Source organism: Danio aesculapii, chromosome 24 (assembly GCF_903798145.1).
Source record: "Danio aesculapii chromosome 24, fDanAes4.1, whole genome shotgun sequence".
In the NCBI taxonomy this organism is placed as follows: Eukaryota; Metazoa; Chordata; class Actinopteri; order Cypriniformes; family Danionidae; genus Danio; species Danio aesculapii.
In genome coordinates, this window is record NC_079458.1 from 24,810,507 (window position 1) to 24,826,502 (window position 15,996).

Consider the following 15,996-nt stretch of genomic DNA (forward strand, 5'->3'; position numbering starts at 1 on the left):
TTCAGCCGAAAAACAGATCTGAATTTATGTCGGCTTGGTTTTGGTCTCTTTCACTTTATATTGTTTTTCTTTGGGCCTTAAACAGTCTGCACAATCTCAAGCAGAGGGAAGAGAATGGCAAAGTCATTCCACACCGAAATGATGTGTTTTGAACTCAATTCTTATGATGCGTCTTGTTTTTAGGTGCCAATGTTAGCTAACATGTCTGATCACCATTATAGCACACCACCTGTAAGAATTCCTACTGTTTTCTCTTTGTTGGTTTTGTTTACTGCCAATAGATTAAATGGTTCACAAAAAACTAATGTTGTGTGATTCATTCCAATACTCAATTTCATAACGAAAAACAAACACTTTGGACACAAAATACTGTTTATTACTTCTGTATTTACAAATATTTCATATACACATAACATAACCTCTTTTAGAATCTGTTTATTCCAAATTATACATTTTCTGTATCTGTGTAAAAATAAAATTTACCCTAAACTTCTTCATAATAACAATAATAATAATTATTTGAGGGTGAGTTTTACAACAAACAGACCAAAAGCCAAATGGCCACATTCGAGAAATACACAAACATACAAGCGTCTAAATTACAACAAATTTAGATATCAGCCTGATTTAATGACAGCACACTGATCAAAGCTTGTAAATATTACCAAGAAACCTAAATTACATTCAAGTCATGACAGCTGTTATTGGTAAATTAATGTGGCGACATGGTTTGGTTTTGGAACCAAAATTAAAGCCTATATCAGCCATTTGCTCTCAAGTTACAACACTTTTCCAGCAGCCAGGGCATGAGGTGATTATTTCTAATTAGTTTTCATTAGACATTCTGCACATCTGAAGCTAAACATAAAGCATTAGCACCGCCGTTTAACGACAATAGACTTTTTCAAGCCCATTCTCGAAACTTGTACTAGTAAACGCATGTGCACATTCACGCCACAATCATCAAAGCTGTTCAAACACAGTCTGTGTAACATGCAATGCAGGAGTCGTAATTCAAATGTCACCAGATGCTCAATATCAACTTTAACATCAAGTAATGCCATCCACACTTGATTTATTATGCAAGATTATCTAGTTTTGCATTTACCCTCAGCTGGTCAGAACAATGGTTAGCTTTTATTCTTCAGGATCTAAAGAAATGTTGATGAATGGTCTAAACATTCACTTGAACATTATAGAGGGTGTAATCAGACACATTAGATGGTCCATTTACTCCCGCTTTCTTTCTATACCATCTGCAATCTGAAAAAGCTCAATCCAACTTAGCTTTCAGCCAATAGGGCCACAGCTATATCGGAATGGACCGTTTCCTGAATGGAGTTGGTATGGCAGGTCACATGGTAGGCATGAGGTCTTTATGATGCCTCATAATGTGCTGATTCTTCTCAGATGGTCTTCTGAAACCTTTCGAGCAGAAGTCACAACGGTGAGGATAGTCTTTGGTGTGAATGGAGATCACGTGCCTTTTGAAACCAGACGCGTCGCCTGTGCTGTATTCACAATACTGGCATTGGTACACCCTCCTCTCCCTGTGACCTTTCGACAAACCGGCGCCGCCCAATATTTTCTTACCTCCATGAGCTCCGAGTCCAAACGTCTTCTTAAGACCCTTTTTTTCAGGAAATGCCTGTTGCTCCTTGGTGTGCACTGACAAAATATGCCGACTGAGAACAAAAGGATCTGCGATCTTGAAATTGCAATGCCTGCACTGGTGTAACTTCTTAGCCTTATGGGGGCCGAGTGTTTCTTGAGCTCGGACGGCCGGTGGAAGCCTTTGCCACAGACTTCACATTTATGTGGATAGTCTTTGGTGTGAACTGAAATAATGTGGCGCTTCAGGTCACTGGAGTTCGAGCTTTTATGGTCACAGTGGGTGCACTGGGGCGTTTTGGCTTCCTCATGCGTCAAGCTGTGTTGTAGAAAGCTCCTCTGGTTCAGGAAACGTCTGGAAACATCGGTCACACTTGTAGGGCATTCTTTGCTATGCTTGGTTTTAACGTGCGTCTTTAAATTGGACGAATCGGCCTGATTTGTAGTCGCAGTAAAGGCATGAGTATGGTTTTTCACCGGTGTGTGTTCTCATGTGTTTCTTCAGCTCTGAAGGATGCCGAAAACCCTTCCCGCACTCTACACAAATATGCGGGAAGTTCTTGCTGTGAACGGCGAGCAGGTGCCGGTTGAGGAGTCCTTGTTCTGCTGTCTCATATTCGCAGAAACTTGCACTTGTGCCATTTTGGTGGTTGGTGGTGAGATCTGAAGTTTAGCTTCTCTGTGGTGGTGCTGCAGACGGTGGGGAGAGAACAGCCGCCCCCTGCTGGTGTGAAAACTCTTTTCCCCACACACTTCACACTCGAATGGGCTTCTACTGCTGAGGGTGTGGATCTCCATGTGGTTGTGGAGACTGGCTTTTTGTTAGTGGTGAAGTCACAGTCTGTGCACTGGTATTTCTTTCGGTTGACGACATCCTGATGGTGGTTCTTGGTGTGGCGCTTGAGGAAACCACGTGACTGAATTTCTTGCCGCAGAAGCATACAAGGGTACACCGTAAGAGGCTGGCCGTAAGGCCCGATGATGATTGCTGAAGTTGAAAAATAAACAAAATGAATGCAATATATACTAGCACTGAGAAAGATTGAGATTGGAAAGTGACTTAAGTAAGCTGCTTCCAATAGGGTCAAAAAACTTAAAATTGTACAATCGTGGAATGTTATTTAGAAGAAATGCTTTAAATTATTATATCATTTTAAATGTAATGAATGCAAAGATGAACGTTTAGCTAGTATTCATTCAGTCTTCTGTGTCACGTGATGAAAAGTGTTTTTAACATCACTAATATAATAATAATAATATATTTAAGGGCCACGAACCCCCCCGTCTCAGCAAGGTGTTTTTTCAAACCTCTAAGTTTGAAAAAGTCAGGAAAGTGGGCGAGTCCAACTCTGTTTAGGTGGGAGTGTCGAGTGGGGAAAGAGAGAAAGGTTTGCATGAAAAGGGGAGTTTTATTAAGTGAACAACAGCTGATTTTTACAGTGGCAACACAGACACAGGGGAGAAGACAGTGACTACGTTTACATAGACATCAGTAAGCAAATTATTTTCCTTAATCTGAATAAGACAATCTGATTATGGTGTTTTCATGAGTTGCTTTTTGAATGTTCCTTTTAAGATCCCGTTTTACATGTTATAGTACATAATTCGACTCCGCGATATCCACATTTCCTCTGGAGTTTCATAGAATTCGGGTGTTTCATTCTTAATTTTAACTGCAGTTTGGCACTTTCACTTTCATTCAGGAATATTTCATGCATGACGTCCTGTAAAAAAAACGCGATACTGGATGCGTGGAACTGCTGGATAAGTGTAGTTTTAATGGAATTTGATACCGCCACACTGTAGACGCACATTGACGTGCACTTACCAAATCTGTAGAGGCAGGACAATCAACACGAACTGGAGCCTACGTCGTTTTTAAAAGGAGACGAGTGGCAAATCCGGATTTCACTATTTCCAGGTGCAAAAAGCTCTTGGGTTAAAAACTGTTCTTTACAAACATATTTTTGTTGCCTGTTAGCAGACACGAGTTTCAGCTGCGCATCTCATAGCGGGGAATTGGAAACAAAATCCTTCGTAGCAGCCACATTTATAAATAGCAACACTGACGACCCATGTCTCTAAACAATTCTTCTCTTCCACTTGTTTTCAATTACAGTTGGCAACACATGTGGCGTCTCTCTGCCGTCTGAACACTGTAACAGCTAAAACAGTCTTCGAAGCTATATCATGCATATTAATGAAGTTTGTACCTCATACACAAGAGCATGCTGATTGGTTCAAACCAAGTCTTTCTCATGAATTAAAGCTGAAAGCTCAAAGACGTCACGGTTACTCGCCTGTACAGGCATCCAGTCAATTTGCTTGAATAACGCAAAAAACAACCAATTTTACTTTTTAGTGAAAGATATGTGTCCTAATAGTGTTTTAGCAACATGAGACACTTTATATGACTGCCAACATCTCAAAAAAAAGTGTTTTGGTGTTTCGTGACCCTTTAATATGAATATACACGTCGCAAACATTTGTGTTGCTTGACAAGTTTTTAGTTGAATTTTTTTTTGCATTTACTGTCTCTTTCATAGTTAAAGTTATTAGTATAATGTATCTTAACTGAATAAAAGTATTAATTTCTTAATTTTTTACATTTTCTTTTTGACCACATACATCTGAATGTAATGCGCTGTAAACCAACTGTTTTAAAGATAAATAAATAAATGCAAATAAACAATGAACTATAAAAATAAAAATGTAAAACCCACAATGAAGCAGTAAAGACGCACCTGTCTGAATGTGCCGAAGTTCAGAGCGTTTTTTGCCCTTGACCTTGTTTCGTTGCCGACTGAGCCTTTCGATCATGTTCAGACTCGTCAACATGCAGCAGAGCACTAGCTGCTCCATTCCGGTTCTCACAGCTTTCGCTCTCTTCCCCACCTGACAGATATTATATCAATTATAAGTTACAGCAAAAAGCTGTCTTTCTCACATTAGAAACACACACATTTGTTCTGCAGATTAAATGAACACTACAACAAATCCCAATGAAGGAGGGGTTCACAATAATCTGATTCGACTGACTGACAGTACATCAATCTAAAGACATTCTCACAAACTGATTCAAATAAATGTAATAAGCAAATATGTACCAGTGAAAACATAAATGACAAAAAGAGACACACAAATGCATATTTTCTTTAAATTAACTGTAGAAAAATTATGCGTTAACCACAAATAGAGTTGTTTTACTGACCGTAAGCAGCTGCCCAAGCCACAGGCATGAAGTCTTTGCTGAGTGATGCGTTTTCAAGTGTTCTCTGAACATTTCCAGGTCTTCACCCCCAACCACCACTTCCATGTAGACCTCATCTGTGATTTTAGCCACATCTGTTTGGGGAAGAACATGCAGTCTCAACAGAGGCGCTCTTCATATTAAAGGGATAATCCAGCCAAATTTCACCCAGCACTAGTTCCAAAGCTGTTTTAACTTTCTTTCATCTGCTGGACTCAGATATACTAAAGAATGTTATGGAAAACAGCCACTGATGTCAATAGGCATGGGCCAATATAAGATTCTGACGGTATGATAACCTGGATAAAAATATCAGTTTCACGGTATGTTCTCACGGCTCTAAAATATGTTCTTTTTAAATGTCTGGGTAAAAAAGAAAACTTTTCCCCCCTTTAAAACACAAAATATTCTATGTTGAGAAACATTTATAATTATTTGGAGCAGTAAACATGTCAGTCTAAATAATTAAAATGAATCATTGACTTCTGCTGTCTTCATTAGTTTCAAAAACAGATTTCTTTACAATTTGAAACGGCATCTTTAGATATCTTTTCTGCTGGAGATACGGTTGTCCTAAAAGCTAAAAAATAAATACAAAAAAAAAAAAATAAATAAATAAATAAATATATATATATATATATATATATATATATATATATATATAAATAAATAAATATATATATATATATATATATATATATATATATATATATATATATATATATATATATATATATATATATATATATATATATATATATATATAATAAATAAATACATTAAAATCTTACACATACCTAGGAACAGTATAGCAGAAAATTTTGCAAACTTTTCCAAACTGCTGTATACCTTGAAAACGGTTATCGTCCCATGCCTAGATGGCAATACAATTTTTTTGTTCCGACTATAGACGTCAATGCATTGTTTTTAAACATTCTGACAAACAGAAGAAAGTAAGTGAACCACGTTTCATTTTTGGGTGAAATACCCCTTTACAGAATCACCTCCATATTAACTGAGGGTAACAAGACTCACTGATGTCATCCTGGCTTTGATTGGCTTCGTCCATTGACATGTACACCATCTTCTCTCGTATGGGCAACCCAGAAGAATCCACCAGCTCCACGGTTTCATCCACATCAAGCTCAGCGTCTCCTATGTCAACTGTGCCTCCTGTGAATCACCAATAACTCTGTTAAAAATGACACTAGTAAACATATGATGTGATTTTATTGAAGGATATTGCGGAGGATTTTCAAATGCATTTTCAATATTTGGACGCATGAATTGTGACAATCCAAATGCAATTGCAAATCCTGCATTACACTTAGCATTTCCTCTTTCGTGAACGGGCAGTGACTGCCACATTTCAAATAAAAAAAATTCCAAACATCCATTGCCTTACAACCTACGAGCCTGACATATCTAAATAGCAATATTAATTGCTGCATTTGCTTTTTCTTTTTCCTTGCGTTGTGCGTGTAACCTGGCAAAACTAAATCGCAAATCCTTTCGCATTTTAATTTTTGATATCTTCACGAAACCTGTAAATCAAATGACAGGGGTGGGTCTATTGTATTGACGTGTTTGTTTTGGGAAGTCTGGTCACCAGTGCTGGCCTGTCCAACAGGCAATATAGGCGGTCAACTAGGGCACTGTGTTTCTTAGAGGGCCCCACGAATGCTGCTCTTGTATATTTACTCTGAATGTTAGCCCGAGGTGACGTGATAAAATTCACAATTAAACGTGATACAATTCACAATGACATTGAGGAAAAAACCCTCCACATTTCAGTAAAAGAATAGCTCCTTATAATTCAAACATGACAAATAGCTGAAACCGATAATAAATACACAACAACAGTATGGATAAAAGCAGAAGATATTAGAAACACATCCAGCAGCGCTATTTTCCATAACACCGCCTGTGATCAGCTGGGTGAACTACAATGACGAAACGAATTCCTACACAGAAAAAGTGTCTTAAAGTCTTGAGTAATATAACGTCACAAGTGCCATTGCTATTTTAATCGCTCTTAATCTTAATTTTTATTTGAAATAAACCGACAGCTGAAAAAAGGAAGAAAAGCAAGCTCGAAGTAAAGGTATGAACAATTAACAGGTTTTCTTTCATCAAAATAGTTCATACAGTTCAAGATTCTGTGTCATGTCCCTTCTTTGTTTATTTTATTTTTTTATTTGTATTTTATTTAGTTTGTTTCATGTACAAGTTGTTTTTACAACACACTTGCACTTTCATTTGCAATACTTTAAATATTTGTATTTGTTTAAATCTGAGTAAATATTTTCACAAATGTATTACAGATTAAATATGTTAAAGTTGATAAAAATGTACACACTTAAATATTAAAATGTTATTTTTTGTGTTTTCTTCTTAATGTTTTTACACCAGTAAGCCCAATTTTTTTTATCTCGCCTAGGGCTCCTCAACCTTATGGGCCGGCACTGCACATCACCCACAGTTGATGTTGTGTTTTGAACTTTATAGTCTACAGACAAATTACCATGTTTGTAAACATTCAGGATGTGCGCACAGCGAGGTTGCAGAAAAAAAACAGGAGCGCTAGCATTTACAGTGAGGGAATGACATACGATGCAGTACAGAGTTTGTTGTTGTCTTAGAAATAAGTGATATTGATTACATATCAAATATATATTATTTACATAATGCTTTCAGCATATTATAACAGCTTGTCACCCAGTGATAAGCACAGTTATTTGGCAAAATTAATGTTGCAATAGCACCCTCCCAATGGATATTGGATAAGACGAAATGGCCAAGCATACAGCCCCAAATATACAACTATCTCATTGAAACTCCAAGTGATTTAACAAGAGAAAAGTTAAAGGCCTACAAGTCTTTGGATGCCAACAATTTTGTTCTGTGTGGTCATGTGCAAGAAATAATGTTCCATGATTACCAGATTCAACACTATGTTGTGCTAAGAACTGAGGTCTGCCTAGCCAAAGACAAAGAAAAAAGACAAAGCTATACAAGGCCTGGGTAATCATCAACAAGCAAAACAACTGCATTCTGACAGCGAACTGCACCTGTACGGCAGGGTATGTGAACTTAAATTTTTACATTTCATTCTAAGCATTCAGTGTCCGCAGTTAATTAACCATATTTAACTGTTTTTGCTGAAATTATTGCTGCAATCAAAAACGAGTAGTGTATGATTCAGCATAGCGTGAGCTTACCTGATATGAAATAAGAACTGCAGAGTCTAGGATTTTTTAATTAGATCCTCACTCCATTCAGCTCCCTTTTAGCCAAAGACGTCTGCGATTGGCATTAAAAGCAGTGTGGTGTACGGTAAGTTCGAATTTGGCATCCTACCACACAACACGACATGTTTGCTATTGCAACCGGTCTTTTTTGCCAACCGGGAACCCATGTGATTTCATGTGTGACGTAGGTTGGTAATTCCTCTATAGTTTTGAACAATGGAGGTGATTGGTGAAATTGTGAAAGACATTTTGAAGCATTTGAACGGACACTGTAAAAACATTGTAAGCATTGTGCTTGGCTAGTTTTTATTACAACTTTATAATAGGTTAGGCGATGATGAGTTTCAATCATATACAATCTACTATTATTCCAAAATGAATAAAAATTACATGTTTGGAATCGATCATGGAAAACGAAAATCACGATTGATAAATCACATTTGTGACATACCCAAGTCATCCTCCCCCTGGGTGAGCCTTGATGATGTACACTTTGATGACCTCTTGACCCTCATCATCCTTCTCCACATCTTCTGAATCCTCTAAAGTGCCCTCAATGGTGACCTTAGCATCTTCATCAGACACCACCTTTCCAGTTTCATCCACTGAAAGCAAGTGAGTGTTAGATTAAGACAAATTTTATCCATATGTTGGAAGCAGCAGCCATATAATAATATATGGTATTATAATTTATAGCATATATAACTTATACCATTAAATAATACCATAGTATTATTTTTCCAGATGTTGATGTCAATAGCTATGTTTCCATGCAAAGATCCAAATTAGATTTCACATGAGATGGAATAATCACATAAAACATCACTGAATAAAGCACCATCACACCAATTATATTGCATTGTCTGTTAAAAAAAATAAAAATTCACATGACTTTTTCGATGTGCATGCTGGAATTGATTCAGTCTATGCACGCTTTTTCTTATAGGATAAAAGGTTTATCATACAGAGTTGTGCGCATCAGTTTTTGTTTTTTTTAATCACATTTTCAACATTTTTCCATTTCCATTAAGCTTTTTTTTTAATGTGACATCCTAAAATGTGCATAAATGTAGGTGAATGGAAACAGAGCTAATGGCTATAACATTCTTTTTGTGTTCAAGAGAAAAAAAAAAACCTCATAGATGAATTCAAAACCGCTTGAGGGCTAGCAAATATTTACAGATCATTTTCGCTACAATCTCACTCACAGGAGATCATCAGATAGTCTCCGCAGGTGTCTGGATCCTCTTGTACCTGAGCGTCGGTCACCACATCCACCTGCAGCCCTTCATCCTCCAGAGCCACATCATCAGGTGACATCACACAGGTCTCCACGGCGATGGTGCCAAGCCCTTCATCATCGTCATCATCAACATCGTCCTCTTCATCAGTGCAGGGCACGTACTCCGCCACCACGTCCTCGATGGCCTCCTGGATGACCAGCTCCTCATGAGTGAGACCGTGCACCGAGATCTTCTCACCCTCCACATCAGACACCAGCACTGACTCCTGCAGCTCCACCACCACCTCATCTTCTTCTCCATCGCACTCTTTCCGTAAAAAATGTTACAAATTGAAAGCATTAAGGTGAGACTATGTTTTTTTTCATACACCTTTTTGGATTTTTTTCTATTCTTTTTTTAACAACTTCCCAATGTCCATATTCATAATCAGTATCAGGTTCAGCTATTACAAAATTGTTTTAATCCAATTAAAATTTATGTTTTCCAAAAAAAAAAAAAATTGTTCAACCTACATTTTTTTAGAAACTTTCAAAAATGTCAACAGAATAAAAAGTTTTAACCTGATTTCATCTAAGAAATGTGTGCAAATTAGAAAATATTTAATAATAAAACACATTAAAGGGTCACGAAACAACAAAACACATTTTTTTGAGCTGTTCACAGTCATAGATGTGTCCCATGCTGCTAAAAACACTATTAGGACACATATATTTCACAAAATAGGTGAAAATTGGTTGTTTTTGTGTTATTTTGAGCAAATTCGTTCTTCATGTTTGAAACAAATTTTTGAAGGTGTGTCACGTTGATTATATCCTTAAGTGTATTCCAGCGTGGAGACTGGCTGTCTGTACCTGGGAGTACTTTGTGACGTCTCTGAGTGTGCTGCATTCATTCATGAGAAAGACTTGGTTCAAACCTATCAGCGCGCTCTACTGTGTATGCGGTGCAACTTCATTAATATGCATGATAGCGGCGAAGACTGTTTTTACCTGTTACAGTGTTCAGACGGCAGAGAGACGTCACATTGTGTTGAAAAAACAAGTGGAAGAAAAACAAGAACAGTTTGGAGACACTGGTTGTCAGTGTTGTGTTTATTAATGTGCTGCAACAAAGATTTAGTTTTCATTTTACCGCTATGAGAGCACAGCTGGACTCACGTGTGGATTACAGTGCACATGATGCGCGACAAAAACACGTGTCTGAGGAACATTTTTTACCCGAGAGCTTTTCGCATCTGGAAATGGTGAAATCCTGATTTGCCGCTCGTCTCCTTTTAATAAAGACGCGGCTCCAGGTGGTGTTGATTGTCCTGTCTCTACAGATTTGGTAAGTGTGTGTGATCAGTGCTCTTTGTTTGTTCATTCAGATGGCAAGGTTAGTTCGTACTGTCAGCAGTACTCTTTCGGTGTTTAAAGACAGACCTTAGTCAAAATGATTTAGTTACTAAGTGTACAGTACATTAAAATCACTACAATATTATGGATTGAAAGATCCGCTGTAAATGCTGCTCTCCGAGTGTAAACATGTAAACACCGCAATCAAACTATTACCGTCGTGTTGAATTTTTGCTGCATTTTGTGACAGTCTATACACACACGGCTTTCTGACGCTACCTACCCAGTGCATCTAAGCTACAGAGAAATGCGGAGGGTTTTTTCCTCTTATACGACGTGCAGTATCAAACATTGCACAGTCACCGTCTCCCCTGCGTCTGTGTGTTTGCTTTGCCACGGTGAAAATCAGAGCGTGCCCAAATGTAAACTCCCACTTATATCCAAAACCTTCCCTCCCTTCCCTTCCCTTTTTCCAAACTACAGGTGTGAAAACACCCGGTTGAGACAGGGGGGTTTCATGCCCCTTTAAATTTTTTTATGCAAAAAATACTTTTATAAGTGGTTTAAACTGTTGGTTTAAAGTTGTGTGGCAGCAGTATGTGAATATAACCAGTCTATTATGGTAAAATGTATTAATTCTTAATTCATTACATTGGTTTGTAGCTCTAGATTCTTTTGAAAAGAGCACAAGCTCATTTCAATTTAAAGTGAAAGTCACCAAAATATCACAATTTGGATTGAAAGCCTAAAAGGGGCAGTTTCAAAGAGTTATAAAAATATATATTTGTTGGGTATTTTGATCTGAAACTTCACATACACACTCTAGGGACATCAGAGACTTATTTTACATCTTGTAAAAAGGGGCATAATAGGTCCCCTTTAAACATTACATTTCAGAAAATGTACAATATTTTTTTCCCAATTTCGTAATATAATCAATAAAAGCGGGTAATAGGGTATTAACTATTAGTGTATTAACCTGAAAGGGTTAGTCCACCAAAAACTGAAAATTCTGTTATTAATTACTCACCCTCATGTTATTTCAAACCCCTGAAACTTTTATTTGCCATCAGAATACAAATTAAGTAATTTTAGATTAAATCTGAGAGGTCCCTCATCCCCCATTGATAGCAACAGTCCAGAATCGATTAAAGTAACAGATTAACGTCAAAAACATCTTCAAAACAGACCATGTGCCTTCAAAACAGGGATGCTCATTTTGGTTAATTTTGCCAATAAACAACCGCAGCTCGTTAACTGAATATTAACCGTTAACTGGTGAGATGAATATTAAATTGTTCTTTAATTACAAAACATTAACAGAACATCTTTACGCACCTGCAGTGTTTCCAACAGCATAGAAGAAAAATAATTAAATAAATAAAAAGAATAAAATGAATAGGCCTGCCCTAGATATTTTTCATTTTAATTACACATGTAGATTAGAAAACGAAAACACTGACTGAATCCTTTTTAAACTGGCATAGACTGTTTTTTTTCTCCATCAAATAAAAATAGCAGGCTACTTCAAATCGATTGCTCCATGGAAAATATGCATTTATTTCTTATATCACAAACCTCTGTCAACATTCTAATAGAAGTCATTATTTTAAAGATCATGTCTTGAGCATCTGATTTTACCTAACTATTGTGCTTTCATTTTCTACATCTCATCTCGTGGTTTATGCGTGTGTGCTGTGGGTGATGAGATAAAGACAGGGTACATATGTTGACTTTTAAGTATATGCTACTATAGCATAACAGTTTTGTTGTTTACATATGATATTGCATTAATTTGCATACATGTTTTATAAGCTATAAGATGAAAGCCTCAGTTTGGTGCAAAAATCAAGAAAATCATTGCATTTATTTGACTCGTGGATTAGACTATGTAGGCTATTTTAAAAATGGATATTTTATAAGAACTATAATTAACTGCAATTTTCCAAATGGAAAAAAAGTTGGTTTGCTGGTTGTACACTAAATCATCACCACTATAGCCTATTTGTTGTGTTCATGAGCAGTGCGGAGCGCACTCTGATGGAGAGAAAATTCAGACGCTCTGACTTGTGGCCAACTTGATTCCAAAGCAGCACACATTTCAGAGTTTTTTTTTGGGCCTTCTTTCTCCAATCATGCAAATAAATGCAGGTGTTTATAGGACAGAACTAGGAAAGAGGCAATCAATATCAGCACTGGTTTGACATCAACTCGTCTGTGTCAAACTGTGACCAGCAATATCCTTCTTTCATTTTGCTTCTTTGACAAAATACGTTTGTTAAAAATATATATATTTATTAATCGGTTAAACCATTAATCTTTTAAAAACGCACCCTTTCGGTTAACAGTTAATCAGTTATTATGAGCATCCCTACTTCAAACAGTTCAACCTGGATATTATCAAGTTACGAAAATGTTATGCGTGTTATGCTGCTGATATAGACCTCAGATGTGCCTGTGTTTTCATTGAAAGAGGAAGTGACACGTGGGCATCTGGGGTATACATCAGTGCAGAGCACTCTTGTGAACCTGCGACCTATACTGACACTGAGGAGAAGAAACTGTTGAATAAGTCGGGTGGTTTTCATGGGTATACAAGCATATTCTCATAGTTTCATAATATTCTGAATGAACCACTGAAGACACATGGACTGTTTTGATTATATTTTTTGGTACCTTTCTGGACATTGAACGAGTCAGGGACTGTATCTGTCCATGGAGATTGAGGGAACTCATAGATTTCATCCTAAATATCTTAATTTGTGTTCTGAAGATGTATAAAGGTCTCGGTGGTTTGGAACGACATGTTGGGTGAGTAATTGACAACAGTGTTTTCATTTTTGAACTATCCCTTTAATGTCTTAAAGATCATTAAACAAAAATCAACAATCTGAGAGACTTTAGCATAATGACTGTTTGTTTACCTGTCCCATGGAATATGATCTTGGGCTCGTGGGAATGGAGAGAGAGAACCGTTACATCTTCATCCATTGTCTCCACCGGTCATCTGCATAATATAAGATCTACAGGAACAAAACAAATAGGGGGTGGGAAAACACACAGGAACTTTAACAACAAACATATATATATATATATATATATATATATATATATATATATATATATATATATATATATATATATATATATATATATATATATATATATTTAATTCAATTCAAGTTTAGTTGTATAGCTCTTTTAACAATAAAGGTTGTTCCAAAGCAGCTTTACAAAACAATACAGTAAGGGACAGTACAGTAAGGAAAACCACAGTAAGGAAAACCACATCCCAAAACAAATGAACAAGGTGTTTCTGTATTCCTTTATTGCATCTTCTTTTTTATGCTGGTCAGGTGTCTTGATATATTGTACAAAACATAATAATAATAATAATAATTACTATATAATTTCTTTATAACAATAACGTCTTGATTTTCTGCATGACAAGAAATAAAAGCTCAGATGGAAGTTAATTAAAATTAAATGTAATAAAACTTTTTATAAATATCAAATTAAATTTCACTAAATTGTTAGAAATTATTTGCAAATTACTATTGTAATGAATGTTGTAATGCACTTGTAGAACTTACATCTGGTGAACGTTTTTGTTGGTTTTTGCATTTAATTCAGACAACATTTTAATAGTCGCTTATTTCTCATTTTTAGGTTATAACATTAAAGTAATATTTTTGTAAAGAATCTATCATAAAAAATAAATATTGCCAAGGCTTTAACTTAGTCGTCGTTAATGAATAGACATAAAAGCAAAATGTTTGGTAACAGTATTTATTAATAAGTTAATGTGATGTAAGAAACAAGCAGCTTTTCATTGTTAATAATTTATTTTAGATTAGGTGCATTAAATCAAATTTACTAATACATTACAAAAATAGCATAAAGTGTTTGTTAAAGTGGAAATTACATTAACCAACACAGATAAAAGTTCAGAGGTATTTTTGATGTAACTTAGTTAACTAATGTTAATAAACTAAATCTTATTGTAAAATGTCACAGCGCATACATTTAAAAATAATATATTTACGTAAAAATAACTCAATCATATCTGAATTAAAGCTGCTAGAATTTTTTTTATTTAGCATGCCCTTGTGTACGTTAATAATCAAATTACTATTAAATAAAGTACCTCATCTTGAGCTGTGCATATTTCTGAGTTTATGAATTAGAAATTCTTTCAATTACAACCCAAACAATCCACATTTAACGTCCAACAGAGCTCAGAAAAGAAGTAGGCTTACACACCAACTGTAACCCAAATAGCCTCCCATGAATCCTATAATCTGATACTGTAGCGTTAACGCCTCTTCTCCTCCCATCTGTTTACAGCAAAAAGGGCGTTTCCTTCTTCAGCCTTGACTATCTCCCGCCCATCGTTATGAACCACCAGCCACGCCCCTTTCCCTAACATCGCCATTTTGAATATATTAAAATAATGCATTAAACCTCATAAATATATACTTTACTCCGAACAAACTGACATTAAATATAATCCCCTATACAAACTGTAGTCAGTATACACACGAAATCAACGTGTACCTTTATTAGTGTATATAAAAACAGTCAAGTAAATCGTCAGAGTCTTGTCTGCGCGGCCTACTTTAGGCCTCTGCAGGCCGCGGCTCGCTGCTAACAAAAGGCCTACACGCCATTAGAGCGGCGTTAATCTCGCAAACGCATAAACACGCACTTCACTTCCGCTCCAAACCAACAAAACCTCACACATGTGTATTTTAAGACTGTGTTAAACCCCGAGGCCTACCTGCTGTAGTATTTATACGATTTGTTCCCAAGGCCGTGCGGGTTTGCGTCGCCCACCCCCAGACTCGGGCAGGATCAGACGGGGCTCTTGTGTGAGTAGGGCGGGCCGCGGCGGAGCGCGGAGGGGAGGGGCCGAGTCTGATGCGCTCCGCGGCGCTGCAGCCTCCAGCTCCTCCGGCTCTTACACCGCCTTCAGAGGCGCACGTCACTGCCTCACAGCCGCAGGAAAATGCGGAAGGAGTCTCAGACGAGTGGCCGCTCTCCGGCGCTTTTGGCAGGCCCGCAAATTCGGTTTTTCTACGGGTTTCAAAACAGTCGGTGTGTGATAAAAGCGGACGAGTTGCTTTGTTTTCCGTTTGGCGCTTTTGAGGAAACGTTTGTGGAGTTTAATTTGGGGTGCGCGAAAAGCATCTGATGCGGAATGATTAGCGAGCTCGGGATATTAGCCAGTTATGGATTTACGATTGTATATATGGTTTAAAATTACCATTTTACTGTTTTGTTACAGACGTTAACGTTAGTACATT

At 36.9% G+C, this 15,996-nt stretch overlaps 1 pseudogene; it reads right to left on the reverse strand.

The window, feature by feature from the left end:
- Positions 1-1,144: 1,144 nt before the first annotated feature.
- Positions 1,145-15,979, reverse strand: LOC130218165 (zinc finger X-chromosomal protein-like; annotated as a pseudogene).
- Positions 15,980-15,996: the final 17 nt, after the last annotated feature.